We start from the raw sequence: 18,529 nt of genomic DNA on the forward strand, positions 1-18,529 counted from the left end.
CACACACCCATGCAGCCACACACACACAGCGCGCGAGGACTGAATTTAGCTCTCTTTCGTGTCTGAATGGACAAATACACAACATTATGTCGAAATGTCCGTTTTGGTGAGTATTCATGTAAACTGTGTCGGTTAAGTCTTAAACAGTTTTGAGTGTATCGGATGTGCATCAGTGCAATTGGATCCGCATGTCATTGGACATGATACGATGTCTTAAAGTGACAGTGAGTAATAAGCCTAATGCAGTCTGTGGCCTTAATATTGATCAAGCAACAAAAGAAAAAGAGAAAAGCATTCACTGCTCGTTAATAGCTTTAATAAGGATTCATTATATTTAATTCATACAAATAAATATGTCTGCTGCTTGAAATAATAAAGAATGATGTATGCAAGTAGTTATAAAGAATGCATATATCATTCATTGAAAGAAGACTATTCTACTTTAGGAAAAGTGGTTTTATTTAATTTTAAGATATTTTTTTAAGTCAAAGTAGTTAAATCGTCTCGGTTACGTATGTAACCCTAGTTCCCTGATAGGGAACGAGACGCTGCGTCAAACGCTGTGGGAACGCCCCTGCGTTGTGCGTCATGAAGCACGTATGGAATCAGCCCAATGGAGAGATGAAACGTCATAGGCGGGTGACGTCATCGACCAGGAAACTATAAAGCACCCCAAAAACACAAGCGCATTAGCTTCTGATAGGCTTGAAGGAAGCGCTAACGGGAGTGCCGGGAGTATGGCGGAGCGACGCAGCGTCTCGTTCCCTATCAGGGAACTAGGGTTACATACGTAACCGAGACGTTCCCTTTCAAGGGAACTTCGAGCTGCGTCAAACGCTGCGGGAACGCGAATACCCACGTCGCCATAGGACCAAATGACCGTCATGTGAGACTAGCGCACAGAGGACGAGAGCACCTGTGCCCCAGGGGTAGAGCTTAAGTCTAGGTCATAGAACTTAATAAAAGTATGCGGTGAAGACCATCCAGCCGCATCACAAACATCACTCAGGGAAACCCCCGACAAAAGAGCTTTAGAAGCAGCCATACTCCTGGTAGAGTGAGCTCGGACAACCAAAGGTGAAGGCTGGCCAGCCGACTCATAAGCAAGTGAGATAGCCTCAACCACCCACTTGCTCATTCTCTGTTTAGACGCCGGACACCCTTTCCTGGGTGGCCCGAAACATACAAAAAGTTGTTCTGATTTCCTCCACAGGGCAGCTCTGTGGACATAAGCGTCTAATGCCCTAACAGGGCAGAGTGAATTAAGTTTCTCCTGGTCCGATGACATAAATGGAGGAGGACAGAAAGCCTGCAGAACCGTAGGTCTAACAATATTAGTAGGAACCTTAGGAACGTAACCTGGTCTAGGATGCAGAAAAGCTTTAACCATGCCAGGTGCAAATTCCAGGCACGAGGGTGAAACCGACAGAGCCTGCAAATCTCCGATTCTTTTTAGTGAAGAGATAGCAAGCAAAAAGATAGTCTTAAAAGTGAGAAACTTCTCGGGAACTTCTTCGATAGGTTCAAAAGGAGCTAGGGAAAGACCTTCTAATACAATGGCCAGATCCCAAGTCGGCACCCTCGTACGAACTGCTGGCCTCAGCCTCAAAGTGCCACGGAGGAAACGAGTTATAAGCGGGTGTCTCCCAAGAGAAACTCCACTGAAAGGGACGTGGTAAGCAGCTAGTGCCGCCACATACACCTTTAGTGTGGAGGGGGATAACCCTGTGGAGAAGCGCTCCTGCAGGAATTCCAGCACTGCACCCACTGGGCAGTTAACTGGGTCCTGCAGGTGTTCTCCACACCAAGAAGTGAAAAGTTTCCACTTCAAGGCATAAAGCTTCCTCGTGGATGGAGCTCTGGAGTTAAGAATGGTCTCAACAACCTCGGTTGAGAGACCGGAGTCTATGAGCTGGGCCCCCTCAGAGGCCAAGCCCACAGTTTCCACAATTCTGGGCGGGGGTGAAGTATCGTGCCCCCCGCCTGGGAGAGTAGATCCCTCCTGACCGGGAGCTCCAAAGGAGAACCGTCCAGGAGAGAAATCAGGTCCGCAAACCATACTCGGGCCGGCCAGAACGGGGCTACTAGTAGTAGACTGACCCCGTCCCGGCGGACCCTCTCCAGAACTCCTGGTAACAGAGCAATCGGGGGAAAGGCGTACAGACGTGACCTCGGCCACGGCTGCACCATAGCATCCAACCCCAGGGGGGCTGGAAGAGTGATGGAGAACCACCGATGACAATGAGTGGTCTCCTTGGAAGCGAATAGGTCCACCTCGGCGCGACCGAAACTCAACCAAAGGAGCTCCACCACCTCGGGGTGGAGTCTCCATTCCCCTGGCCTCGGCCCCTGCCTCGACAGGGAGTCTGCTACCACATTCAAATACCCAGGGAGATACATTGCTCTCAGAGATAGTAGCTTCCCTTGGGACCACAGGAGGATCTGACGGGCCAACTTGTAAAGCCGGCGAGACCGCAGGCCCCCCCTGATGATTTATATAAGAGACCACCGACGTGTTGTCTGATTGAACTAACACATGATGGCCTCTCAGGTCTGTTAGGAAGTGTTTCAGAGCCTGAAACACAGCCAACATCTCTAGACAATTTATGTGCCACGAAAGATGATGATCCTGCCACAGACCTTGGGCTGGGCGACCACTCATGACCGCCCCCCACCCTGTGAGGGAAGCATCCGTCGTTAGCGTTATGCGACGACAAAGAGCCCCCAGCACAGGACCTTTGGATAGGAACCAAGTTTCTCTCCACATGACCAGAGCACGAAGGCAGCGCCGCGTGACTTTGAACGTGCGGAGCGGATTTCCCCTCGGGGAGAATCCCTTGGTCCTGAGCCACCACTGTAGCGGTCTCATGTACAACAGGCCGCAAGGTATAACGTTGGACGCTGCTGCCATCAGACCCAACAGTCTCTGAAACTGCTTGACAGTGAGTAGCTGGCCTAGCTTCACTTGTTTCACAGCTGAGAGAATCGAAGCGATGCGGGTCGGAGAGAGTCGCGCCCGCATCGATACCGAATCCCAAACGACACCCAGAAAAGTGGTCTTCTGGGAAGGAGATAATACACTTTTCTTTGCGTTCAGCCTCAACCCCAACTTTCTGATATGAGCGAGGACGACATCTCGATGCCGAACCGCCATCTGCTCGGTCTGAGCTAAAATCAACCAATCGTCGATGTAATTGAGAATACGAATGCCCTGAAGCCTCAGAGGCACTAGTGCTGCATCCATGCATTTCGTGAAAGTGCGGGGAGATAAAGCTAGGCCAAACGGAAGAACCCTGTACTGGTACGCCTCGCCCCCGAAGGCGAACCTCAGGAACTTCCTGTGTTGTGGAAGGATGGACACATGGAAGTATGCGTCCTTCAGATCTATCGTGACAAACCAGTCCTCGGACCTGATTTGAGACACGATCTGCTTGATAGTGAGCATCTTGAATTTTAGCTTCCCTACCGAGCGATTCAATATGCGCAGGTCTAAAATTGGACGCAACCCCCCATCCTTCTTTGGAACGATGAAATATCGGCTGTAATAACCTGACTCCAAACTGGGAGGAGGAACCCGTTCTATAGCCTCTTTTTGAAGGAGCGTTTTCACCTCTTGTTCCAATACCAGAGCCTGCTCGGGGCCCACCACTGTGTGCAGAACCCCTCTGAATTTTGGTGGACGACACCTGAACTGGATAGCATAACCCTTTTCTACTGTCTGCAGGACCCAATGAGATATTTTTGGAAGGCTTTTCCACTCTGCCAGAAATTCTACTAAGGGTACCAGCCTCTCGAGACTGGCCTCTGGTGTAACTTGAGCAGCAGACGCAGCGCCCTGTAACGGCGCACCGGCAGGGAACAACTGGTCTGACCGCTCTGAGACCCTCCTCAGAGGGAGCGAGCGTCCCTCGGGAAAGCGCTCGCTGGGATCGTCTGTGCCCCGGCATAAAGGCGGGGTTGGCAGAACGAGCCCCTGAGGGCACCGAGGAGGAATGGGCACCGTAAAAAGAGGTGAACACCTTTCCGCCTCGGTGGGGACCACCCTCAGCATCCTGAACGGCTTGGCGTCAGGACTTCTTCTTAGCCGAAGCCTTCTTAGCCAATATAACTGTCCTCAGATCAGTTCTACTGGGAGAAGGCTTCGGCTGAGAGTGTCGCGGCTGAGCCCACTGTCCAGCAGGGGGAGCACGAGACGCGACACTCTGCCTCCGCTGCGCTCTATGTGATGAGCTCGAAGACGGCCGGGGCTGCTCCCGCCCAGCAGCCCCAGGGACATGAACTTTAAGGGGAAGAAACTTTTTAAAAGCTGCAGTTTGTTTCTTTTCTTCTTGGAATTTATCGATAACTGAATTCACAGCATCACCAAACAACCCCAAGGGAGAAAGAGGAGCATCTAAAAGAAAAGCTTTTTCTCTCTCTTTAATATTAGTCTGATTTAACCACAAATGTCTTTCTGCGGCCACCAGAGCTGCCATAGAACGACCCATTAATTTGGCCGATTCTCTGGTGGCACGCAGGGATAAATCAGCAGCCTGACGCAGTTCGCGAACTACGTCAGTACTGACCTCCTCACTCTCACTCATGTCCCTTAGCAGATCAGCCTGGTATGCCTGCAAGATTGACATAGTATGCAGACATGACGCAGCCTGACCTGCTGCCGAATATGCTTTACCCACCAAAGCCGAAGTGTTTCTTAAAGGCTTGGTGGGTAATGCCGGTGCCTTAAAAGATGATGCTGCTTCGGGGGAGAGATGGCTCGCAAGCGTCTCTTCCACACGAGGCAAAGCACCATAACCATGAGCCTTGGCTCCCATAATATTAGCGTATGTTGAAGTCTGGGGACTAAACACTCTATATGACACCGGTTTTCTCCATGATTTCGACACCTCGGTGTGGAGATCATGGAAAAACGGCAGGCACCGGCGTGGAGGCTGCACACGTGACGGCAAAAATCTCTCATCCAACTTTGATTTAGAAACAGACTCCTGTCTAGTCACTGGCCATTCAATATTAAGTTTTTCAACAGCTCTTGTTAACACCTCCATAAGCTCATCACTCTCAGGAGTGTGGGGTGGCGAATCCTCCACATCTCCCTCAACACTAACAACATCAAGTTCCTCAGAACTGGATAGCTGCAGCATTGGTGCCTCAGCCCGAGCGGAAGAAACCGCAGCGCGTGCTTCCGAACCCGGGACTGAGGCACTGGATCTCACAGGTGAAGGGAGAGATAAGGCAGAGCCCGTCTCAAACCCCGCTGTGAGATCCATCTGCGATCCCCACGATAAGCGCCGCCGCTCTGCCTCGGCAGAAGCGGGACCCGAACCGCGGGGAGCGCGCACCGAACCGCTCTCCTCAAAGAGCGATCGGCGGGAGCGGAGCGTCCTTAACGGCAAACGCTCGCAATGCTCACAGTCTGCTCCCTCGAGAGCAAACTGGGCATGCTGAACTCCCAAACAAACAACACAAAGATCATGTGTATCCCCGCTCGTTAAATAACGCGAGCAGGGAGGAACACACTTTCTAAACTGCTGTTCGTCCGCCATAATCTCTCAATATATATATATATAGGGATAAATTGTTTGTGTGGTGCAGGGTATGTAAGACAGACAATATCACACAGGGACAGATTCACATGTAGCGCGACTGAAAGCACAGAAGCTAATGCGCTTGTGTTTTTGGGGTGCTTTATAGTTTCCTGGTCGATGACGTCACCCGCCTATGACGTTTCATCTCTCCATTGGGCTGATTCCATACGTGCTTCATGACGCACAACGCAGGGGCGTTCCCGCAGCGTTTGACGCAGCTCGAAGTTCCCTTGAAAGGGAACTGTATATGTATTGCATATATATATATATGGACTCGGCGCAGTAATATCATCACTCCGGAGAGGGAGAGGGAGAGGGAGGGGGGCGGGGGGTCAAAGTGCTCCCACGCCGAGTCAAAGTGCTGTGGTATTACTCCATACATTATAGTTATCCACTTTACACGCTTAGAAAAGCGCAATGTTTTATTTTGTGTCACCATTCTTGGTCGAGTTACACTACTCGTGTAACTGTATTTAAGGCGAGACACTACAGGTGAATTACTACAGGATACACTACAGGATAATTTTTTTAGCTAGCAAATATCACCATGAATCTTTCCCAGCTGATTACCTACATTAAGATGAAAAAAATGTATTACAAGTTTTCTGTAATTTAATGTTTAAACATGCAAATTAGGCATTATCTAATTAAATATGCGCTAATTTGCATATATTTTAAAACAAAATCTGAGTATTTAATAAAGCCAGGTTCACTTTTTTTATCTAAGGTATCTACTTTTTTTTAGAATATATGTACATAAAATAGTCTTAAAAAGATGATTTTCGCCATGTTTTTTGGAATAAAATGTTATATAAATCAGGCTAGGAATAATCTATTTACAAATCCCTCTGTAAATGTCTTCATAATATAACTAGGTATAAGACTGGGAAGTTTGGTGTATATAGGTGCTACTGAAGTGGAGATTTCGGACTTTGAGTATGAAAAAAAAGGCATTTTGAGAAAACGGGCTTTAAAGATTTAGCATCAGCCAATAAGATTGTGCATTTAGAGTGAAATCCCCCCTTTTAGTTTGGCGATTGGTTGCTGATAAAAAGGAAGTTACCATATTTGGATCCGGCAGTATTGTTCAGGAGAGAGAGAGCTTTCTAACGGTGTGTGTGATGACAGGGTGCAGATCACGATCGTGAAGCAGAGGGATGATTTATAACGACAACTTTTGATGAATTTATGAGAAATTTACAGTTGCAAACAGACAAAGTGTAGTAAAATAAAGACCTAAATGTGTATTTCGGACTTTTTTTCACCACAAGTCTGAAAGAAGACATGTTATTGAAGACAAATATCCCAAAATCTCAAAATTTACCAGTGAAAAAAAACACAATGTTTTTGCCTGCCGTGTCTCGCCTTAAATAGGGAAAACGTGGAGGTGTTTGGTCACTTCTCTGCTTGGATCCTAATGAATGAACTGGGCTAAGTTAAGTGCTATCAAAGTGTCTTGTGCGCCAGAGCGATTAAGTGCACTCACTGAGACGAGAGAGGTATGTATCAACTCGTCTTAGTTAAGGGAATAACATAGTTTAATATGAAAAAACGGTGGAGTATCCCTTTAAAGAGGAAGCGGTCTAATAAACATGCTGACCATTGAGCCATTACTGCGAATCAAACAACAAAAGGCAAAGAGAAAATCACTCACAGCTATTGAATGAATAACTTCAGCTATAATAAACATTAATCTATCTATGATAAAGTATGCAGTGTTATTTTACATTTGATTAGATATCTTTTTAGACCATAACTGAACAGTAATGTTAGTAAACCTTCCTGGAATTAAAGCACTCTGTAGGCCTATATACAGGTGCTGGTCATATAATTAGAATATCATCAAAAAGTGGATTTATTTCAGTAATTCCATTCAAAAAGTGAAACTTGGATATTATATTCATTCATTACACACAGACTGATATATTTCAAATGTTTATTTCATTTAATTGTGGAGTATTAAAACTGACAACTAATGAAAATCCCAAGTTCAGTATCTCCGAAAATTAGAATATTACTCAAGACCAATAAAAAAAAAGGATTTTTCGAAATGTTGGCCAACTGAAAAGTATGAGCATGTATAGTAGGGGTGGTTAATCTGTCTGATTTCCCGATTCGATTCGATTACGATTATTGAAGTCCCGATTGGATTACAGTCAATTTTCGATTATTGATTTTCCATTTCACAACAGTAAACGAAAATACACTACAAAGTGATTGCAGTATTAAAAAAAGTCAGCTGCTGAATTACTTAACTCTTTTATTGAGTAACAACAACTCAAAGCACTTTCTGTGTCGTGTAGTTATAACTTCAGAATTATTTGTATGTAGCTTATGTTCTGTAGAACACAGAAATGAATACATCACATTGTGTTGTGACCAGGGCCGGATTAAGAGTTCAGAGGCCCCTGGGCACAATGTCTTGTAGGCCCCCCCTTAGGCAGGCCAAATGTATAAAATTGACTGTAATCCAATCGGGACTTCAATAATCGTAATCGAATCGAATCGGGAAATCAGACAGATTAACCACCCCTACTATACATGCTCATACTTTTCAGTTGGCCAACATTTCGACAAATCTTGCTGGGCGATAAATTGTCCAAACAATTATTGCGATAAACGATAATATTGATAATAAAGTCATTCTGAGACCATTTTCTTCTAAAATAATGTTAATGGCATAATAATGAAGGTACTCCTTTTCAAAGATCAATAAACTTTTATTTCTAAAGACTATTTAAATGAACAAAACAACCAAAAACAATAAAAGCAATGGACTCTGTCTCTGTTAACAAAAAATGCACTTACCAATGTGTGATTTCTGTTCACACTGAGAATCATATCATGTACTGTGTGAGCATGCGTCTCAGATGAGTATGTGCTCGGAGAGTTTGTGTGTGTTCCGTCTCATTGAGTTTGTGCGCGAGTTTGTGTGTGTGTTCTCTGTCTCATTGAGTTTGTGCGCGAGTTTGTGTGTGTGTGTGCACGAGTCAGTATGTGCGTGGAGAGTTTGTGTGCGCGTGCGCGTCTCATATGTGCGTGGAGAGTTTCTGTGTGCACCGCGTGTCTCATACGAGTAGGCTATGTGCGTGGAGAGTTTGTATGTGCGCGCATCTCGTGTGTGTAGAGTTTGCGTGTATGTGCGTGAGCGACTTTAGGTGTGTCGTTGTGCATTTCATATGTATTTGTTTGAGCATTCAGCCTTATACATGTATGTTTGACTACTTAATATATGTGTATGCAAGTGTTTCATATATGCGTGCGTGAATGAAGTTTGATATAAGCCCTTGACGGCGCCTCATATGAGGGTAAGAGAGCGCGCGCGAGAGAGAGAGAGGAACGAGCGAGAGGTAGTCTTGCGCTATGGCGATCTGCAATCAAATACGATTGTAAATAGGCTCAGTAAAAAAAACAATAATTAAAAAAAACATTCGAAAATCAATGTCTGGCGGTTAGTGTTGATATTGTCATCCAGTGTCTTTGGTAGAGAGAGAGAGAGACGAGGAAAACAAGCATTCAAATGGAAATTATCGCAGCCGGAAAAATTATCGAGCTAATTTTTTTTCATCGTGCGATTAATTGATTTATTGATTATCGCGACAGGCCTAGTAACACCCTGCCTCCTGTGGATGAAAGTGGGAAAAGCGGGAAATGCGGGCCCTCAAGTTGCTCGTATTGCCGCAGTACTTCAGTTTAGTGTGGAAATGTCGACAGACGGCATGCGTCATATCAACATGTTTAGAGCTCCTGCCATGAAAACCAAAATGAATCCACACGCTTGCTTTGAGCCCAGATGGAGCTCGTTCCTGGTTCTTCCATTTTACACACCTGCTCTAACTCGCTCTGGCTGGTTACACCATAGACAGTGCGTTACACGCGCTTGCTAACTGGAACTGGGCGCGTTCGTGACGTTCAACTTATGCTCAACAAATATGTCCATAACATATTCGCGATTAATCAATAATCGATTTTTTTCACCACCCCTAATGTATAGTACTCAATACTTAGTTGGGGCTCCTTTTGCCTGAATTACTGCAGCAATGCGGCGTGGCATGGAGTCGATCAGTCTGTGGCACTGCTCAGGTGTTATGAGAGCCCAGGTTGCTCTGATAGTGGCCTTCAGCTCTTCTGCATTGTTGGGTCTGGCATATCGCATCTTCCTCTTCACAATACCCCACAGATTTTCTATAGGGTTAAGGTCAGGCGAGTTTGCTGGCAAATTAGAACAGGGATACCATGGTCCTTAAACCAAGTACTGGTAGCTTTGGCACTGTGTGCAGGTGCCAAGTCCTGTTGGAAAATGAAATCTGCATCTCCATAAAGTTGGTCAGCATCAGGAAGCATAAAGTGCTCTAAAACTTCCTGGTAGACGGCTGCGTTGACCTTGGACCTCAGAAAACACAGTGGACCAACACCAGCAGATGACATGGCACCCCAAACAATCACCGACTGTGGAAACTTTGCCTCTCCTTTCTTCTTCCAGACTCTGGGACCTTGATTTCCAAAGGAAATGCAAAATTTACTTTCAACAGAGAACATAACTTTGCACCACTCAGCTCTAGTCCAGTCCTTTTTGTCGCGAGACGCTTCTGACGCTGTCTCTTGTTCAAGAGTGGCTTGACAAAAGGAATGCGACAGCTGAAACCCATGTCTTGCATACGTCTGTGCGTGGTGGTTCTTGAAGCACTGACTCCAGCTGCAGTCCACTCTTTGTGAATCTCCCCCACATTTTTTAATGGGTTTTGTTTCACAATCTTCTCCAGGGTGCGGTTACCCCTATTGCTTGAACACTTTTTTCTAACACATCTTTTCCTTCCCTTCGCCTCTCTATTAATGTGCTTGGAGACAGAGCTCTCTGAACAGCCAGCCTCTTTAGAAATTACCTTTTGTGTCTTGCCCTCCTTGTGCAAGATTTCAATGGTCGTCTTCCCCATGATTGTGTATCCTACAGAACTGGACTGAGAGACCATTTAAAGGCCTTTGCAGGTTTTTGAGTTAATTAGCTGATTAGAGTGTGGCACCAGGTGTCTTCAATATTGAAACTTTTCACAATATTCAAAATTTCTGAGATACTGTGTCACGACACACACACAGGGAAACAGTAGATCCAAATGCAGTATGTTTAATGGGTAATCCGTACACGTAATCCAGTCCAGGCAAGGGTCAAACACCGTAAAAGCAATCCAAGAACAAAACAACAAAAACGAGAAACGAGCAGAAACAAACCTCAGAAGTGTGGGGACATAAAATACAACGACTCCGTACACATACTAACACAGACAGGGAATATATACACACACATCTAACAAGACTAACAATGAACAGCTGGGAACAATGATGACGGGGAACAGCTGAGTGCAATGAACTGATGAGTGACAGTGACAGACAGAATGCTGGGAAATGAAGTCAATAGTGAAGGACACCGTGATAACGAGGACCTCTAGTGGACACCTGGGGAACACAAACCCAACACTGTGACATAACCCCCCCTCTACGGAGCGGCTACCAGACGCTCCAAGACAAAACACACAACACAAGAGTTCAGGAGGGAGGTGGAATGGTGGAGGATCAGGGGGAGGGATGGGGGGCCAGGTCCATGAAAGGGAACAGAAACAGGGGGTGATGGTTTAGCCGGGGGCCAGGGCGAAGCAGACAGTCCATCGGGCGGCCAGGGCGAAGCAGACAGTCCATCGGGCGGCCAGGGCGAAGCAGACAGTCCATCGGGCGGCCAGGGCGAAGCAGACAGTCCATCGGGCGGCCAGGGCGAAGCAGACAGTCCATCGGGCGGCCAGGGCGAAGCAGACAGTCCATCGGGCGGCCTGGGCGAAGCAGACAGTCCATCGGGCGGCCTGGGCGAAGCAGACAGTCCATCGGGCGGCCTGGGCGAAGCAGACAGTCCATCGGGCGGCCAGGGCGAAGCAGACAGTCCATCGGGCGGCCAGGGCGAAGCAGACAGTCCATCGGGCGGCCAGGGCGAAGCAGACAGTCCATCGGGCGGCCAGGGCGAAGCAGACGACCCTTCGGGCGGCCAGGGCGGTGAAGACCCCTCGGGCGGCCAGGGCGTTGAAGACCCCTCGGGCGGCCAGGGCGGTGAAGACCCCTCGGGAGGCCAGGGCGGTGAAGACCCCTCGGGAGGCCAGGGCGGTGAAGACCCCTCGGGAGGCCAGGGCGGTGAAGACCCCTCGGGCGGCCAGGGCGGTGAAGACCCCTCGGGCGGCCAGGGCGGTGAAGACCCCTCGGGAGGCCAGGGCGCCACTGGCTTTGGAACAGACATTGGCTCCAGCTCTGGAACAGGTACTGGCTCTGCCTCCGGCTCTGGAACAGGCACTGGCTCTGCCTCCGGCTCTGGAACAGGCACTGGCTCTGCCTCCGGCTCTGGAACAGACACTGGCTCTGGAGCAAGCACTGGCTCTGTCTCCGGCTCTGGAACAGGCACTGGCTCTGCCTCTGGAGCAGCAGCCACCGGCTCAGGAACTGCAAACACCGGCTCAGGAACAGTCACTAGAACAGACATGGTCACAAGGACAGACACAAACACAGAAACATACACTGGCTCTGGCACTGGAACAGGCGCTGACTCTGGAACAGACATTGGCTCCAGCTCTGGAACAGGCCTTGGCTCTGCCTCCGGCTCTGGAACAGGCACTGGCTCTGCCTCCGGCTCTGGAACAGCAGACACTGGCTCCTGCTCTGGAACAGCAGACACTGGCTCCGGCTCTGGAACAGACACTGACTCTGCCTCCGGCTCCGGAACGGGCACTGGCTCTGCCTCCGGCTCCAGAACAGGCACTGGTTCTGCCTCCGGCTCCGGAACAGGCATTGGCTCTGCCTCCGGCTCTGGAACAGGCACTGGCTCTGCCTCCGGCTCTGGAACAGCAGACACTGGCTCCGGCTCTGAAACAGGAGACACTGGCTCCGGCTCTGGAACAGCAGACACGGGCATGTCCAGGATCCGAGCCAGACGCTCCAGATAGTCCGTAAGTGCCTTGGCGGCCACACAAATGGGCATTTCCGGATCTGTCTCTGACTGCGCAGACTGGACGTGCTCAGTCTCTGACTGGGCAGACTGGACGTGCTCAGTCTCTGACTGGGCAGACTGGACGTGCTCAGTCTCTGACTGGGCAGACTGGACGTGCTCAGTCTCTGACTGGGCAGACTGGACGTGCTCAGTCTCTGACTGGGCAGACTGGACGTGCTCAGTCTCTGACTGGGCAGACTGGACGTGCTCAGTCTCTGACTGGGCAGACTGGACGTGCTCAGTCTCTGACTGGGCAGACTGGACGTGAACAGTCTCTCGCTGGGCAGACGTGACGTGAACAGTCTCTCGCTGGGCAGACGTGACGTGAACAGTCTCTCGCTGGGCAGACGTGACGTGAACAGTCTCTCGCTGGGCAGACGTGACGTGAACAGTCTCTCGCTGGGCAGACGTGACGTGAACAGTCTCTCGCTGGGCAGACGTGACGTGAACAGTCTCTCGCTGGGCAGACGTGACGTGAACAGTCTCTCGCTGGGCAGACGTGGCGTGAACAGTCTCTCGCTGGGCAGACGTGGCGTGAACAGTCTCTCGCTGGGCAGACGTGGCGTGAACAGTCTCTCGCTGGGCAGACGTGGCGTGAACAGTCTCTCGCTGGGCAGACGTGACGTGAACAGTCTCTCGCTGGGCAGACGTGACGTGAACAGTCTCTCGCTGGGCAGACGTGACGTGAACAGTCTCTCGCTGGGCAGACGTGACGTGAACAGTCTCTCGCTGGGCAGACGTGACGTGAACAGTCTCTCGCTGGGCAGACGTGACGTGAACAGTCTCTCGCTGGGCAGACGTGACGTGAACAGTCTCTCGCTGGACAGACGGGACGTGAACAGTCTCTCGCTGGGCAGACGTGACGTGAACATTCTATCGCTGGGCAGACGGGACGTGAACAGTCTCTCGACCACCTCCTCCACTGCGACCTCCACGGGTCCCGCGAAACTTGACTAATCGGGTCCCCTTAAATAACTCCCTACTCTCCCGCTCGGTAGCTGGGGAGGAGATGTTAAAAAACATACCGCTGGATCTGAGTTGACGGAGTCGTTCTGTCACGACACACACAGGGAAACAGTAGATCCAAATGCAGTATGTTTAATGGGTAATCCGTACACGTAATCCAGTCCAGGCAAGGGTCAAACACCGTAAAAGCAATCCAAGAACAAAACAACAAAAACGAGAAACGAGCAGAAACAAACCTCAGAAGTGTGGGGACATAAAATACAACGACTCCGTACACATACTAACACAGACAGGGAATATATACACACACATCTAACAAGACTAACAATGAACAGCTGGGAACAATGATGACGGGGAACAGCTGAGTGCAATGAACTGATGAGTGACAGTGACAGACAGAATGCTGGGAAATGAAGTCAATAGTGAAGGACACCGTGATAACGAGGACCTCTAGTGGACTCCTGGGGAACACAAACCCAACACTGTGACATACTGATTTTGGGGTTTTCATTATTTGTCAGTTATAATCATCAAAATTAAAAGGAATGAACACTTAAAATATATCAGTCTGTGTGTAATGAATGAATATAATATCCAAGTTTCACTTTTTGAACGTAATTACTGAAATAAATCAACTTTTTGATGATATTCTAATTATATGACCAGCACCTGTATATGTATCTTTTATTAATTGTTTATCTTTTGTTTATCTTTGTTTAATATAGAGAACATATATATATATATATATATATATATATATATATATACAGTATATATATATATATATAAAAACAAAAAGAACCGATAAGAATACCGTTAAAGTACCGGATCGATAAGCAGTATCGGTAAGAGTAGTAATACCTTATACCGTTAAAACCTTAACGATACCATCCCTATGGTGGTAAATTAATATGTTATGATGGCTTATGTTCTTCTCACTTAAATGATACTCTATAGGGCTATGAATCTTTGGGTAGGCTGCGAATTGATTCGATTCACGATTCATATGTTTTCGATTCAAGAACGATTTTTGCAAATTCAGAGAGATTCGATTCAATGCGATTCACATTAAAATTCGATGTGATTCGATTAATTCGATTCTTCATTTTTTATATGCATTCATAGGATTATTTAAATGCTTCCCCCAATGGGTCTAAGTCAGGGTGTGAATTACACAGTGGTCTTCGGGGGTAAGAGAGTGGGGACCAAAAAAAACAACAACATTTTGTCTATTGTTAATGTTAGTTCATGTTAGTTTTTAATGAATCTATTATTATAAAAAATATTTCCAAAGCCTATAAATTAGCATTTGTAGAAATGTAAGCCAAGATTTAAAAAGGCTTTAAAAGTATTGTTAGTTCATCATGCTAACTATTTTGTAGGATAGTGTTAATGGATACACAACCTTAAAGTGTTCCTGGTACATTAAACATCCTTTCATTGTGAGACTAAAATGAACTTTCCCAACTAAACTTTAACTAACTTTTCCTCATGGAATAGTAAGTATTCCTCATGGAATACTCTGTTTTTACTTTATACTGAACATTTTCCTTATGATTCTGAAAGAAAACGCGCCAGGTGTCTACTTGTGCTATAGTAACGATTACGAATGCAGTTTTAATGGGCATCTGACTGATGGATAAACCACGCGCTCTTATTTCAGTGTAATTAATATTGTAGTTATTTCAGCAGTTTCCTTTGTACTTTCAGTTTAACAACGTTAGATTTCATTCATCGGAAGCGTGTGCATTTTAGACATCTATTATGCGTTTGCTCTTTCCTTGTAATAAATGCGCACTCTTGAATAAGTAGGGTTTTACTTCAGCTGCTCAGGACGGGTATGACCCATTTCCGTAAAACTTCAGTATCTTATCTGAAAGAAAATAACGGAGTTGTTTCATAGCAGTGCCCGCGCAATGACATGGCAGCTTTATCAATGGCTTAATCGGTTTGACTCGAGACTTGCTTTCTCGATAGCGAGCTGTCATCTGCTCATGTGAAAATCAGTGGCTGTCCTGAGGAGAGCTCAAACATGGACTGCTCAAAAATCTGTAGTTGAGAGCTATATGTGACCGAGCGCGAGCGAAATCCAGTGAAAGATGGTAAACAGTGCAGCGAGTAACTGTGAAGGAGAGCTGTGAGGACGCGAAATGACGCCGCACAACGCCTCTATTAATTTGTGCATGTAGTCATTTAATGTTTATATATTTTAAAGCACTGAATCTTTATAGAATCGCAAATTATTCGATTCTTAGCATTTTTAAATCGAATATTGACCGAAATAAACGATTCACGATTCAAAATACATGTTTCAAGATCGATGCATATGCATCGTCAGGATTTGTAATCGATGCATCGAGAAAACAAGTAAATCGTTACACCCCTAATACTGTAGCATATGTAGTCTATTCCAAAGAGACTCTGAGCAGTGAGGACAAATAATACATTTACTAAGGGATCTTGAAAAAATCTGATTGTAATTTTATACCACATAAACCTAAGTAAGCAAAAATAGGGACTACTGGACCTATGGTGCAAAATACATGTGATGTGAAACCGGTGTAATAGAGCTAACTGAATTATTGTCATTTAAGAATAAGACCGCGTGTGTGAGTGAATCAAAATCGTGATATTTTAATGATTAATTGTGTAGCTCTCCAGCTATGCTAATCTTTCTTCTGTTGATTTCCTGTTTTTATCTTGGTATGCCCATCCCAAGGTTATTAGATATTATGCCACTTCCAGTTTGGATTCAGCCTCACTTGTGAAGACTTCCGATGACACCAACACTAGATGGACATACAAAACTGCCCAAATACTAACCCTATATAATATAATCATTGCCTTTAGGGTAAGGTCACAGATTTTTAACTCTCTTTGTATTGTTACAATGTTGGTAATTAAATGCATACATTAAATGTGTTGTACTAAATGTGTTAAACTTATGTTTTAGACAAATGGATTCGTTTGTGAAGGAAAGACTACATCATTTCACGGTAAGCTATTATTGTTTTTTTTTTTACATTAAAACTTTTAAAAAATGCATTAGGCTGCAATTTACCTCTGATGCCTCATTCAAGACCATCATACACTCTTCCTAGAGTTTTCCTTCATATACATTTACAGCTAAAACTTTACAGAAATACCCTGTATACCCTGAAATAGCCTGTCACATGAACACCTATGTTGTTTATAATTTACTTATTTTTTTATTATACCTATAATTTACTTATTTTTTATTATATTATTACTTATAATCTACTTAATAATTTAATTAATTTACTACAGTCGCTGCTTTTTTTAACAACGGTTTCTTTGTGACTTTCCATTACACTTTCCATTACACTGTACCTCGTTTACTAAACAAAATGCTCTGAACAAACATAAAATCCTCCAAAGCTATCTGGGACACCATTTAAATAAACCATCCACTTGTTTCTGATGCTGTTGTCAGAAACAATGGAACGTAGTATGTCTGAAGCAATCTAACTAGAACCACCTCAAGTAACCACTGACAAACATTCTTTCTTGTTTTCTTTTACAGATGCTGCCATAAATCGGCATGAGAAGGCAACTGTTGTACAGTTGGGCCAGGCCATGAATAATAATTTGTCAGATATGAGGTTCCAGAATAAGAGGGTATGCACTTGAGAGCTGTGTGTTTGACTGTACAAATAGATGTAACTAGAACTATCTTTTTACAGACTGCCAAAAGTTACAGAAAAGAGAAGCGAATAGATTGCTGCAATTCGCAGAAACAGCTGGGATCCAGGCAGCAAAACATGGAGTGAATGGGTTAAAATTATGTTGAATTTAGGTGTAAAATCATATCCTGGGTCATATATTGTATTGGCAACTCATCAATTAAATATTTACCATCTAATATTCTGGATAACTGTAAAGTTCTTGTCCGTTTTTATTAACCCGGTTCCTGGGCATATGTCAATGTCCATTGACCACAGTCTTTTTGGTAAGTTGTATAAGTGTTGAGTCCAACTGCAACAATTTTTGTTGCTTGTTTTACTCCTGTTTTTGCAATTTCCCTAATTAAAGCCAGTAATGCTTAAGGATGTTTTGCCCCTCAGACTGAGGGGGATGTGTCCCCGTAGGAAAGTAGCCTGAGAAAAAGTCTATTTATTTATTTATTTATTTATTATTTTATTTTTTGGCATACTTATAATAATTTTGTTATTGTGCAGATAGTTTTATATATGCTGTGTACTTTTACTTTTTGTTAACATAAATAAAAATCCCACATTATGTTTGTGTTGTAGGTGTTCTCTGTAACCCCTTAATGCATTGTCCAATAACTAGCACATTTTGATTATGTCCAATGGGTCAACATCTTTCCATTCCTGGAAAATAGCATTTTGACTGTTTGATTTACAGGGGGGGGGTAACATTTTATATATAAATATATATATGAAAATATTTACATATGGAGACACATAAGCTTTCATATATTTTAGATTCATTGCACACCAACTGAAATATTGCAGGTCTTTTATTGTTTTAACACTGATGATTTTGGCATACAGCTCATGAAAACGCTCATTAATCTCAAAATATTAGCATATTTCATCCGACCAATAAAAGAAGTGTTTCTAATACAAAAAAAGTCAACCTTCAAATAATTATGTTCAGTTATGCACTCAATACTTGGTCGGGAATCCTTTTGCAGAAATGACTGCTTCAATGCGGCGTGGCATGGAGGCAATCAGCCTGCAGCGCTGCTGAGGTGTTATGGAGGCCCAGGATGCTTCGATAGCGGCCTTAAGCTCATCCAGAGTGTCGGGTCTTGCGTCTCTCAACTTTCTCTTCACAATATCCCACAGATTCTCTATGGGGTTCAGGTCAGGAGAGTTGGCAGGCCCAATTGAGCACAGTAATACCATGGTCAGTAAACCATTTACCAGTGGTTTTGGCACTGTGAGCAGGTGCCAGGTCATGCTGAAAAATG

The 18,529-nt window shown here is 45.5% G+C and overlaps 1 long non-coding RNA gene across 1 annotated transcript; it reads left to right on the forward strand.

Moving 5' to 3' along the window:
- Positions 1–16,127: 16,127 nt before the first annotated feature.
- Positions 16,128–17,454, forward strand: LOC143737952 (uncharacterized). Its single transcript, XR_013203789.1, has 4 exons — positions 16,128–16,420; positions 16,523–16,565; positions 17,114–17,208; positions 17,274–17,454. It is a non-coding gene; the product is annotated as an uncharacterized LOC143737952 (long non-coding RNA).
- Positions 17,455–18,529: the final 1,075 nt, after the last annotated feature.

This window comes from Siphateles boraxobius, unplaced genomic scaffold (assembly GCF_051911475.1).
Source record: "Siphateles boraxobius isolate OS27281-9 unplaced genomic scaffold, OSU_SipBor_1 133, whole genome shotgun sequence".
Taxonomy (NCBI): Eukaryota; Metazoa; Chordata; class Actinopteri; order Cypriniformes; family Leuciscidae; genus Siphateles; species Siphateles boraxobius.